The sequence below is a fragment of the Theropithecus gelada genome, chromosome 1 (genome assembly GCF_003255815.1).
Source record: "Theropithecus gelada isolate Dixy chromosome 1, Tgel_1.0, whole genome shotgun sequence".
In the NCBI taxonomy this organism is placed as follows: Eukaryota; Metazoa; Chordata; class Mammalia; order Primates; family Cercopithecidae; genus Theropithecus; species Theropithecus gelada.
The window spans coordinates 152,559,934-152,574,132 of NC_037668.1; the positions used below are offsets into that span (position 1 = coordinate 152,559,934).

Genomic DNA, 14,199 nt, shown 5'->3' on the forward strand with positions numbered 1-14,199 from the left:
GAAGAGAGGAAATTATGAGAACATCTGTATTATCAATGGGGTCAAAAACCTCAGCTTGAAGCAAAAAGCTTTTATGCTAAATTCCATGTGTGATGCTGTCAGCATACATAACAGCATGCTTGTGAGAAAAAAAGAACACACATACAGCACCAGCCAGTTCTGCTTTACAAGGTGATCAAAAGGTGGTTTCCATAGAATTTTTAAATGATATATACAATTTGAATGCTGATAAGACATTTTCAAATATGATCATTTTGTAGTCCTCTTAGATTAGATTACCAGTTGACATTTATCATATGCCATGTATCATACTGATTGCAATAAAAAAATACAAAATTGGAAAAGTAGCATCATCACATACTTAAACATTTTAAGTGCCTTTGCAGAGTATTAACAGAAAACTGAGGCATAAAGAGATTCCTAGTTATATAGGCAAGGCAAGTGCCTATATGACTGGCAAGTGAAACTGAACCACTAAAATATCCTCTGCCCAGTGTGTCTCATGCTTATGGTTAAGTGTCTATTTCATGATAACTAAAAGGATCTGAGTTCAAATATTACCTTTATCATTCACTAGCTGTAAAATCTCAGGCAGATTATTTCCTTATTTGTAAAATGTAGGAAATGAATAATGTACTTAAGGTTCCCAGTTCCCTGCCAGGCACACAGTAAGCATTTAACAGCATATTACAGTTCTTTGAATCTTCAAGTTCTATCATAGTGACTAAAATACAGAGCATGCTAGCAAACTTTTATTGACTGTGTGAGTGAATAACAAAAACTTTTAAAAGCCATGTAAAAATAAATAAATAATTGACTTAGAGTGAAATGTTATCACAGACAATCTTCTTTTTTTTTTTTTTTTTTTTGAGACACAGTCTCACTGTGTCACCCAGAGTGATCTCAACCTCACTGCAGCCTCAACCTCCCAGGCTCAAGCAATTCTCCCACTTCAGCCTCCCAAGGAGCTGGGACTACAGGCACATGCCACCACAGCCAGCTAATTATTTTGTAGAGGGAGGGTCTCACTACACTGCCCAGGCTAATGTTGAATTCCTGGATGCAAGTGATTCTCCCATCTAGGCCTCCCAAAGTGCTGGGATTGCATTGCAGGCATGAGCCACCATACCCAGCCTATAACAGGAAATCTTTACAGTGGATCCATACACAACCTCTTAGGCAATGGTTCATGGATGGGCTCCAGAGACAATAATCTCACAGAATTCCATGCATATATATATATATACACAGGTGCATTTTTCTAAGGATAGGGTCTATAACTTTTACCAGTGTCCTGAAAGAGCCTAGGACCAAATAAAGGTCAGCAGGCAAGTGGCAGCCAATTAGAGGATTCCTAACATTCTGTATACTGCTTTACTTACTATAGAATAGGCTGTCCACTGCTATCCAAATATGTGTTCTTGCTTTCTTCCTCAATTTTTATTCAAATGGGTACATGACAGCCCAGGGGCGGGGGTGGAGGGGGGGGAACTGTAATTGCCAGCTTGCTTTGCAGTTAGGCATACACATAAACTAAGTTCTGGCAAACAGCATATAAACAAGTTATACTGTAGCTTCCCAGAAATCTTTTTAAAAGACAAATGACATACAACCTCTCTCTCCTTTTCTTCTTCGTCCCTTCCCCCTTCCAAGAAGAACCAAGAAGTGGAAGGTTAAAAATGACACAAACAGGGTGCAGTGGTGCAAACCTATAATCCCAGCTTCTCAGGAGGCTGAGGCCAGAAGGATCACTTGAGCCTCGGAGTTCAAGTCAGCCTGGGCAACATAGCAAGACTACATCTCATTAAAAAATGACAGGGCAACAAGACAGGAGCTTGGATTCCGGGTCACTGTGCAGCTGCCACGCTTGAGGCTACCTCCAAACCTTTTGCCATGAGGAAGAAATTGACTTCTATCTTAAGTTTCTCACAAATAACCAAACCCAACATAATCCATTATGCTACATTTGTTTTTGTTAGTTCTCAGTTCAAGTGCAACAATTAAATTCAACCCTCCCAATAACAATACCAAATCTAAAATGACACTACTCACTTACCTATCACTAATATTATCTAGAAACAAATTTGCAAGAGCCCCAATAGGTAAAACCAATTCTCTGGCTTGAAAACAATCTAAATGAGTTAATCTTAGGAAAAAATCTACTGGTCAGCTAGATTAAATGCTCATTATTCCTTATTTTGCCTAAATAAGAAAGTATGAATCAGTGTTTATGATTATAGTACAACATATTTATCCCTTAAAAAAGTAAATTCAAGTGCCTATAAATTAATATTAATAATTGCGTAAATATCTAAAAGCTTAGAACAGTAACCCAGAAAATGCACACATTATTTTATGCTTCGACCCACTAGACTACCTGAGAATATCTTTAAATGCATTAACTACTTGTTGAGAAATCTTAACGAAAGTGTTCTTAATATTTAATAGTACCCTAAAAAGATCTTATTTCTATCTGAAACAAATACAAAAAAAATTAGAGGCTTTAATCTTCCCCATTCAGCTAAAGTAAAACACTTAAGCAATGGAATAAATGCCAAAAGCATATCTTCTTGTACTTCTATTGATTTATTGTTTCTATTCCACTAAACTTTGACAAGCAGATATGAATTAAGACATTTTTTTCAGAATAGTGCACAACCAAAAATAAAGCGTTATGCATTAAGTAAGCTTCAATTACATTGAATCCTATCATCAGAACAAATACGATAAAGGAACATGCTCATTTCTTTGTTCCTAAAATACTTCAGAATAACAACAGAAGAATGGTATTAAGTGGGCAAAGGACATGAACAGACAGGCACTTCTCAAAAGAAGACACACAAGCAACCAACAAACATGAAAATATGCTCAACATCACTGATCATCAGAAAAATGCAAATCAAAACCATAATGAGACACCACCTCACGCCAGTCAGAATGGCTGTTATTAAAAAGTCAAAAAATAACAGATGCTGGCGAGGTTGCACAGAATAAGGAATGCTAACAAACTGTTCGTGGGAGCGTAAATTAGTTTAGCCCCTGTGGAAGGCATGTTTGAGATTTTTCAAATAACTAAAAATAAAATTACCATTTTACCCAGCCATCCCATCACTAGGGATATACTCAAAGGAAAAATAAATTGTTCTACCAAAAAGTCACCTGCACTCTCATGTTTATCATAGCACTATTCATGATAGTAAAGACATGGGATCAACCTAGGTGCCCATCAACAGCGGACTGGATAAAGAAAATGTGGTACATATACACCATGGAATACTTCACAGTCATAAAAAAGAATGAAATAATGTCCTGTGCAGCAACATGGATGCAGGTGGAGGCCATTATCCTAAGTGAATTAACACAGGAATAGAAAACTAAATACCACATGTTCTCACTTATAAGTGAGAGTTAAACACTGGGTACACATGGACACAAAAATGGGCACAACAGACACTGAGAACTCCAAAATTGGGGATGGAAAGAGGGAGATAACTGTTAAAAAACTATCTATTGGGTACTATATTCATTATTTGGGTGGTAAGTTCATTTGAAGCCCAGATCTTAACACCACACAACATACCCAGGTAACAAACCTGCACATGTACCTGCTGAATCTAAAAAGAAACAATGTTTTCCCATTTCCTGATAATAATAAAATTTTTAAGAGACCATTAACACATGAATTAGACAAACAACAGACTGGGAGAAAACATTTGCAAAACATCAAACTACTGGTATCTAAGATATACAAAGAACTCCAGCCCCACAAAATAGGCAAAAGATGTAAACAGATACTTCAGGTAAAAAAAAAAAAAAAAAAAAAAAGGTTGTATTAGTGGCTAATAAGCATGTGAAAAAATCTTTAGCCTATTAGTAATCAAGGAACTGAAAGTTAAAACCACAATAAGATACCATTGCACATGCCCCAGAATGGCTAAAATTAAAAAGGCTAATAATGCCCAATGTTGGTAAGAGTGTGAAGCAGCCAGAAATTTCATACATTGTTGATGGGAATATCAAATGACACAAGCACTTTTGGAAAGTCTCTTAGTTTCTTATAAAATAAAACATACACCTATCTTATGATCCAGAAATTATATTCCTAGCTATTTACCCAAGAGAAACATATATCCACATAAAGATGCTTATCATAGACTTACTTAAAAATCGCCCCAAACTGGTAATATTCCAGGTGCCCATTGACAGGACAGTGGATAAACAGACTGTGGTACATTTAAACCAAACAGCAATAACAAGGAATGAACCTCTGAGGAACACAATAGTATGGATGAATCCCAAAAACATGTTGCAGGAGGGAAGCCAGATACAAAAAGTTTGTACGGCATGATTCCATTTAAAATCCAGGACGTACAAAACTAATATATAGTAGAAAAAGTTCCTTCTAGGGAGCTTGAGGACAAGGATTGACAGGGAAGGGGCAAGAAGCAAACTTTTAGGTGTTGGTAATGCTCTGTATCTTGATAGGGGTTTGGGTTATATAGATGTATGTTTGTCACACATACGATGGGACACTTAAGATTTGTGCATTTAACTGTATGTAAACTTATCTAAACAAAATGTAAACAAATATTGAACTCTTATTAATGATAATATGTTAAAGTATTTATGAGTGAAGGACACTGGTATCTGCACTTCATGCTGAAATGCATAAAAACAAGACAGATTATGGAGAGATATGTGATAAAGAAAATATAGCAAAATGTCACTGTACACATCTTTCAACTTGCCTATATGCTTGAAAATTTTCACAATAAAATGTTGTGTAAATAAAGTCCACCACAAAGAGAAAAAATAGTACTGGTAGCATAAATGAAAAAACACAGATGAATTTTAATGAAATAATTTCTACAACTAATATATTTAACAAAGACAACCTAATTTGAAAATTTTCAAAAAAGTAGCAGCAAGATTCAATAGTCATCCTAATGACAGACAATAACCTTGCAACTACTCTGTACTTGTGTATCCTTCAACATAATCAAAATTTCACTTGAAAGGCTGTGACAACATGAGAAATCATAATCAGGTGCTTCTCCTACTGTAGCTTTGAATTTCCATTCATAGTACCAATGTTTATTTTCCTGTGAACAGAGTAGAAAAATTATAGGTAAACACAGAAAATGCAGAACAAATTGTTCCCAAAGTTTACTGTGCAACATTATATACCTCATCTTATTGAATTTCAATTTACTGCTCTTCACAGATACTGCATTTTTCACAAACTGAAGATTTGTGGCAACATTTTTCTAACAGCATGTGCTCACTTTATGTCTCTATGTCACATTTTGGTAAATGTCACAATCAAACTTTTTCATTATTGTTATATCTGTTGTAGTGATCTATGATCAGTAATCTTTGGTACTGGCATTTGCAATACAATAACATTGTTTTGAGGCACCACAAACCACAAGAATATAAAACGCAAACTTAGGTGATAGATGTTGTATGTGTTCTGACTGCTCCACCAACCAGCTGTACCCAATCTCCCTTTCCTCAGGCCGCTGTATTCCCTGAGACACAATAATATTGAAAGGACGCCAACTAGCCTCTACAATGGCCTCTAAGTGTTCAAGTGAAAGGAAGAGTTACAGGTGTCTCACTTTAAATCAAAAGCTAGAAATAAGGCAGGGTGCAGCGGCTCACAACTATAATCCCAATAATCTGAGAGGCTGAGGTGGGCTGATCAGTTGAGCCCACGAGTTTGAGACCAGCCTAAGTAACAGGGTGAAACTCCGTCTCTACAAAAAAAAAAAAAAAAATTAGCCAGGCATGGTGGCACATGCCTGTAGCATGACTGTAGTCCCCTGTAGTCTCAGATATTCAGGAGGCTGAGGTGGCAAGACGCTTGAGTCCCAAAAGTCAAGGCTGCAGTGAGCCATGATCATATCACTACACTCCAGCGTCGGAAACAGAGCAAGACTCAGTAAGGAAGGCATAACACAAACCAAGAAATGTTGAAAGTCAGGCCTCTTGCACCAGTTAGCCAAGTTGTGAATACAAAAAACAAGTTCTTGAAAGAAATTAAAAGCGTTATTCCCATGAACACATGAATGATAAGAAAGTGAAGCAACCTTATTGCTGATATGGAGAAAGTAAACCAGCTCTAACATTCCCTTAAACCAAAGCATACTCGAGAGCAAGGCCCTAACTCTCTAATTCTATGAAGACTGAGAGAGGTGAAGAAGCTGCAAAAGAAAAGTTGGAAGCTAGCTGAGATTGGTACATGAGGTTTAAGAAATGAAGCCATCACCGTAACATAAAAGTGCAAGGTGAGGCGGCAAGGGCTGCTCTGTAGAGGCTGCTTCAAGTTATACAGAAGATCTAGCGAAGATCATTGACAAAGATGGCTACACTAAAGAACAGATGTTTAATGGAGACAAAACAGCCTTCTTTTGCAAGAAAATGCTATCCAACACTTTCATACCCAGAGAGGAGAAGTCATGCTTGGTTTTAACACTTCAAAGCACAGGCTGAGTCTTCTGTTAGAAGCTAATGCAGCTGATGACTTTAAGTTGAAGCCGATGTTTACTGACCATTCTGAAAATCCTAGGGCCTTTAAGAATTAGGCTAAATCTACTCTGCCTGTGTTCCATCAACAGACAAAGCCTCAATGACAGTACATCTGTTAATAGCATGGTCTATTGAATATTTTAAGACCACTGTTGAGACCCACTGCACAGAAAAAAAGATTCCCTTCAAAACAAATTTTTTTGAGACAGTCTCACTCTGTCCCAGGCTGGAGTGCAGTGGTGTGATCTCAGCTCACTGCAGCCTCTGCCTCCCGGGTTCAAGTGATTCTCCTGCTTCAGTCTCCTGAGTAGCTGGGATTACAGGTGCACACCACCATGTCTGGCTAACTTGTATTTCTAGTAGGGACGGGGTTTCACAGGGCCAGGCTGGTCTTGAACTCCTGACCTCGTGATAGACCCACCTTGGCCTCCCAAAGTGCTGGAATTACAGGTGTGAGCCACTGCGCCCTGCCTCTTCAAAATATTATTGCTCACTGACAATGAATCTGGTTCACTCGTAGCTTTGGTGGAGATGTACAAGGAGATTAATGATGTTTTCATGCCAGGTAACACAACATCAATTCTGCAGTACAAGGGATCAAGGAGTAATTTTGTACTTTCAATCCTCCTTATTTACCTATATATTTCTGTGTGTATATAATATATATAAGCCTCTCCCTCACCCGCAATTACCCAACATTGATTTATTATTTATTATTTAAGAAATACATTTCATAGGCTAGAGATGACATACAAGTGATTCATCTCACAGATCTAAGCAAAATAAGTTGAAAACCTTCTGGAAAGGATTCACCATCCTGAATGCCATTGACAACATTTATGATTCATGGGGGAAGGTAAAACTATCAACTTTTTTTTTTTTTTCTTTGATACAGTGTCTCATGCTGTCACCCAGGCTGGAGTGCAGTAGTGCAGTCTCAAATCACTGCAACCTCCGCCTCCCAGGTTCAAGCAATTCTCCTGCCTCAGACTCCCGAGTAGCTGGAATTACAGGCAAGTGCCCTACCACGTCTGGCTAATTTTTCACCATGTTTGCCAGGCTGGTCTCGAACCCCTGACCTCAAGTGATCCACCTACCCTGCCCTCTCAAAGTGTTGGGATTACAGGCATGAGCCACCACACCCGGCCAACATTAATAAGATTTTTGAGGTTGATTCTAACCCTCATGGATGACTTTGAGGGGTTCAGGACTTCAGTGGAGGAAGTAACTGCAGATGTGGTAGAAATAGCAAGAGAACGAAAACTGGAAGAGAAGCCTGAAGATGTGACTGAATTGCTGCAATCTCATGATAAAAGTTAAACGAACAAGGAGTTGCTTCTTACGGATGAACAAAGAAAGTGGTTTCTTGAGAAGGAGTCTATTCCTGGTGAAGATGCTGTGAACACTGTTGAAATGACAACAAAGGATTTTGAATGTCACATACACTTAGTTGATAAAGCAGTCACAGGATTTGAGAGGACTGACTCCAATTTTGAAAGAAGTTCTACTGCAGGTAAAATGCTATCAAACACCATCACATGTTACAGAGAAATCTTTTGTGAAAGGAAGAGTCAATGGATGCAGCAAATCTCATTGTTGTTTTATTTTAAGAAATTGCCACAACCACCACAACTTTCAGCAACCACCACCCTGATCAGTCAGCAGCCATCAACATGGAGACAAGACCCACCACCAGCAAAAGATTGCCACATACTGAAGACTCAGATGAAAATTAGCATTTTTAGCAATATAGTATCTCTTAATTAAGGTATGTATATTTTTTAAGACATAGTGCTACTGCACACTTAACAGACTACAGTACAGTATAAACCACAACTTTTATATGTACTGGGAAACCAAAATATTCTGTATGACTCACTTTACTGTGATGGTCTGAATCCAAATCTACAATATCTCTGAGGTATACCTATATATTTGTGTGTGTGTGTGTGTATAATATATATAAACCACTCCCCCACCCCCAATCACCCAACAATGGTTCATTAAAAGCTGTGGAGAGGAGGGAATTAAATCCAAACATTCTAACTAAGCTCATTAGTCACTAGAAATAAAGCCTCTCTGTTTGATTTATAACCTGTTTTGGAATCCTCCCTATGTTGTTTTTATTATTTAGAACAACTCCTAAATAGCAGAGTTTACAACTTTTTTAAAATGCACATGTTAGTCATCAAAAGCTAGTTCATGGAACTAAAACTTATACTTGGCCAGTATGAAATTATCTAGAAAAGCGTAACGCTGACGAATCTTAACTATATCAAAAGTTCATTAACAAAGTAAAAAGAAAGAGAGGTCAAGATTCTCTGCATTAAATTCTCTCTAGCCAAACTGCACCAGGAACATACTTGTAGTTAAACAAGCTGAATTTATTACTTCTTGCAACTAAGGAGAATACATACCATTGGGAACACTGGGGCATTTCACCAAGAGGGTATCGGAAAGGACTTACAGGGCTTTGGACTGTGTTAGCTACTTTTGGGAAGGGTTCAAGAACGTGGGGTTCTGCCCTGGATTGGACGCTGTCAGGAAGTGGAGGTAATCCTATGATTCTCTCAATTCTAATTCTATGATTCTATGATTTTTAATATACCTTACTATGAAGCAGGAAAAATGAAGCAAGGCTACGGCTGATTTATAAAGAAGCAGTAGTCATTCATTATAACCAGAATGAGGATATTTAATCGTTTTTGTGACTTGAACGATGTTTATGTTTTTGTCTGTGTTCAGACATGACTACAGGATGGTCTTGTTTTTGTTGTCATCCAAGGACATGGAGTGATCTTGTCTAATGTTCATGTTCTATGAAATTGTTTGTGTTCAATCGGAGAACAACACAGCCTAATTGTGAATTCCAGGCCAACTCTAAGAAACACCAAGGTCAAACCAGTATAGTGCCTGGCCAGTTCTTAGCTATTGGGAGCTGCCTGTCTCTTTCTCACAGGAAGTCATACTCTGATGACAGATATAACAAACAATGATCTATTCATGAGAAAACAATCAGACAGATATAGCTTGTGAAACTGACAAAACTATTGTTCTACGCTCTTTAAAAATGTCAGTGTTATGAAAAATCAAAAAGAAAAAAAATAAGGACTATTCTAGATTAAAGAAACAAACCAAGAAAGGCATGATTATGAAACAAACAAAAAAAACAAGCTAAAAGGGACATTTCAAGGACAGCTACAGAAATCTGAAGATGGACTGCCTATTGTATAATATTGCATCAATGTTAAATTTCATAGGTGCAATACGGTATTATGATCATAGCAGAAATATGGGGAGTAGGCATGAAATATCATAATGTCTGCATTTTATTCTCAAATGGTTCAGGAAAAAATGTGAGACACACACATAGAGACTGAAATGCAGAAAACGTGGCAAAATGTTAACAATCCGTGAATTTGGGGAAAAAAAGGTATATATGTGTTCACTATACTACTCTCTTGGTGGGGGATGAAGCATAAATTTGAAATTTTGTCAATTTAAAAACAAAATGGAGAAAAATACATGAGTTAAGTGCTATACTGATGAGATGAATAACCAGGAAGGGTGAACAGCTAACTCAGCTGAAAAGCAGCATGGCAAACTTCCTAGAAGAGACATCTTCTGAAAGCCTAACCAGAAACTCCACAGTGGAGCAACACAAAACTAAAGAAGGAGACACAAGAGAGTAAGGCATGTTAGGGAATGGCAAACTCACTGAGCAACAGGTAAGAGCTAACATTAGCTGATATGCATCTAGCATGGAGCTAAATATAATACAGATATAATTGTCACAACAGTAAGGTATTATCCTTACCATACCAATACTAGACTCAGATGTTAATTTGTGTAAGATCACACTGGTGGTAAATAGTTAACAAAAGATATGGGTCTAAATCTATCTGACTGCAAAAAATAAGTACTTCTCACCATACCATTAGAACAATAACTACATCAGCTCGATGATATGTAAAATTACAATAGGACTCCTTTGCTGCTGAAGTTTACTTACTAATGTAAGAGGACCTATAAAAAGGTAGATGATTGGCTGTGTGCGGTGGCTCACACCTGTAATCCCAGAACTTTGGGAGGCTGAGGCAGGCGGATCACCTGAGGTCAGGAGTTTGAAACCAGCCTGGCCAACATGGTGAAACCCCATCTCTACTAAACTACAAAAATTAGCCGGGCACGGTGGCAGGCACCTGTAATCCTAGCTACTCAGGAGGCTGAGGCAGGAGAATTGCTTGAACCCGGGAGGCGGAGGATTCAGTGAGCCGAGATGGCATCACTGCACTCCAGCCTGAGTGACAGAGCGAAACTCCGCCTCATAAAAAAAAAATTATTAACCAACAATTCCTTCCACACAACCACAGCTGCTGCCTACAAGGTTCATTACAGTTATCAAATATTACAAATGGACTGTACCATTTATTAAAAGAGATAAATTGCTTACTTATTAAGATTAATAAGAAACTTTCATTCTGTAATATGGAAGGATGTGGAGAAAAGTTTAAGATAATCCATTAGCAGCTGATAACAACAGCTAAGAACTTCAACCAATTTAAAAACCAGTCTCTTTCACCCAGTGACAAGCTTCTTTTTTAAGAAGCCAGCTATGTATCCTCCAATATTAAAGATAAATGTGCTACATTCCACAGTATACAAAGTGCGATGCAAAAAGTAAAAATATCCCTCCTACCATTCCTTCAGAGGTGACAGACACTATACAAATGTGTATAGGTATGACTCAAATATATTTATTTACACATACACAGGATCTTACCAAACATCATTATATGCAACATTTGTTTTGTTTAGCTTAAAAACATATCTTGGACATTGTTCCACACAAGTGTCTTTTTTTTTTTTTTTTTTTTGAGACGGATTCTCACTCTGTCGCCCAGGCTGGCGTACAGTGGTGCGATTTCGGCTCACCGCAAGCTCTGCCTCCTGGGTTCATGCCATTCTCCTCAGCCTCCTGAGTAGCTGGGAGTACAGGCGCCAGCCACCACGCCCGGCTAATTTTTCGTATTTTTAGTAGATACAGGGTTTCACCGTGTTACCCAGGATGGTCTCGATCTCCTGACCTCGTGATCCGCCCGCCTCGGCCTCCCAAAGTGCTGGGATTACAGGAGTGAGCCACTGTGCCTGGCCCATACAGGTGTATTTCAAACGGCCCCAGAATCCTATTACTTGGCTAAATTATGGCACATCCATATAATCATAGATTGAGAAACACTCAATTTTCAGTTTTCTTCTACTGAATGCTGCAATAAACACACTGTGTATGGGTATATATGTGTGCACATGTGTTCTCTACGAGTCATCCACAGACTGCAGGTAGTCCCTGAAGGGCCTTTCAGGCAATCAACAAGGTCAAACTATTTTCATAATAATACTACAAAAGCAGTTGCATTTTTTTATTGTACTAACATTTGCACTGATGGTCTAAAAGCAATGGTAATAAAACTGATCTCTTAGCATGAAATCAAGGCAACAGCACCAAAGTAAACTTACTTGCAATCATTATATTCCTTACTGCCATTCACTCATATTTAAAAAAAAAAAAAGTCATGCCAGTTTCACTTCGAATGTCCTTGATAAAGCAGTAAAAATTATTAACTTTATTAAATCTCAACCCTTGAGAACATTTCTTTTTTAAATTCTGTGAAATGAAACAAACTATAACTATTCAGATTTGGATATCTGACAGACATTTTCTCAAACATAAACATGGGGCTAACAATTCGAGGAAAATAACCAACAGTATTATTATCAGTGATAAAATTCAAGCTGTCAAACCACTGTGAGCTTGACAGCTTCCCAATACTTTAAAATTTCTTCCTTAGAAATCTGTGATGATATTAATGATTTTTAACACTGTATAATAAAATGGGTAAGCATTTACAAAATCTGCATAATTCAGGAAACCAACATTTTTCAAATGACCAATACGTGATGTTACAAACTCATGCCCAGGTAAAAGATATATTCAAATCTAAGACAGACAAATGGATTGTAATGTAACAAAGTACAAAAGGTTCATTTATAGGGTTCTGATTCCACAATGCAACTAGCCTTCATGAAATTACCACACATCGTTTTGGTGTATCAAAGAATACCTTTAATTATCTGAAAATGGTATTAAAACCCTCCTCCCGGGCCGGGCACGGTGGCTCACGCCTGTAATCCCAGCACTTTGGGAGGCCGAGGTGGGCGGATCACAAGGTCAGGAGATCGAGACCATCCTGGCTAACATGGTGAAAACCCGCCTCTACTAAAAATACAAAAAAATTAGCCAGGCATGGTAGTGGATGCCTGTAGTCCCAGCTACTCAGGAGGCTGAGGCAGGAGAAAGGCATGAACCCAGGAGGCGGAGCTTGCAGTGAGCTGAGATCATGCCACTGCACTCCAGCCTGGGCGACAGAGCGAGACTCCCTCTCAAAAAAAAAAAAAAAATCCCTTTTTCAACTGCATTATCTGTGTGACCCCGAATTTTACTCATCTACTTCAACCAAAACAACGTATCTCAACAGGCTGAATACAGAAACAGATATAAGAATCCAGTTATCTGCTTTTAAGCCAGACATTAGAGATTTGTAAAAATGTAAACCAACAGTATTCTTCTTGCTATTTCTTTTTTGCTTTGAAGAATCATGTTTCATAAAAAGGTCCTTTTATGTTAACATGTAGTATATTTTTAAATTTTATTTAATACATTTTTTTAAAGTTCTAGTATGGTAAATATTAATAGCTATAACCCATATAAACAACAGTCCTTTGAAGTCCTCAATAATTTTTAAGAATATAAAGAGCAATTCTAAGACCAAAACATCTAATACTCATTGATACATATCTCCCATGTAGACATGAGAATAGATGTGTATAAAAATTAATTAAAAACAGAATAGAAAAGGTTTATTTCAAATTGCCCTCCAAAGAAACTGTGTGAATTTATACTCTTCCTGTTATATATCTATTGCTCCATACTAGATACAATCAAACATTTTAATTTTGGCCTTGGGATTGACTTCCGATGACATCATCACCTATAACTACTCTACCTTTTAAATCTTAACTTGTACTTTTATTTTGCCCAATTTATTTTTCAAGTATTTATATGTCAGGCAGAGTCCTACATGCTGAAGATACATTCATAAAACCGAAGCAGTCTCTGGATCACGCAGCTTAGGGTGTTGTCACGGAATCAAAGAGAAACAGAGAAAATTATAATTAAAGAGCAAAGGAGGGTTCTTACTTTTAGAACACAAGAAAACAATACTGGCTGTAGGTTAAGAACCATGATTCTTAAAACTCCTCAGACTGATGACTTCTTAAAATTATCTTCATCTTCACATTTAGAGTGCCACAAGTCTTAAAAACTTGACAGTGAGAATACTACATCCTGAAACAGTTCTCTTTCTCAACTCTGGATCCAATGCTCACTTCTTCAACCATAGACTCTAAGTTTCTTAGAGGAGCTGTTTGCATCATGATATCCTCAGTGCCAATTTTTAGAAAGCTTCTTGAATTAAATGGGCCCATAAAATTTCTAGATAATTGATGACTGGACTGAAATTAGTCAAAGATTATTAATAGCTACATGATCCAGAGACTGCTTCGGTCTTATGAATGTATCTTCAGCATGTAGGACCGTGCCTGACATAT

At 37.6% G+C, this 14,199-nt stretch overlaps 1 protein-coding gene across 18 annotated transcripts in view; it reads right to left on the bottom strand.

The window, feature by feature from the left end:
- Positions 1-14,199, bottom strand: part of RPS6KC1 (ribosomal protein S6 kinase C1) — a 211,396-nt gene that overhangs the window by 158,604 nt on the left and 38,593 nt on the right. The gene's annotated exons all lie outside the window — the stretch shown is intronic.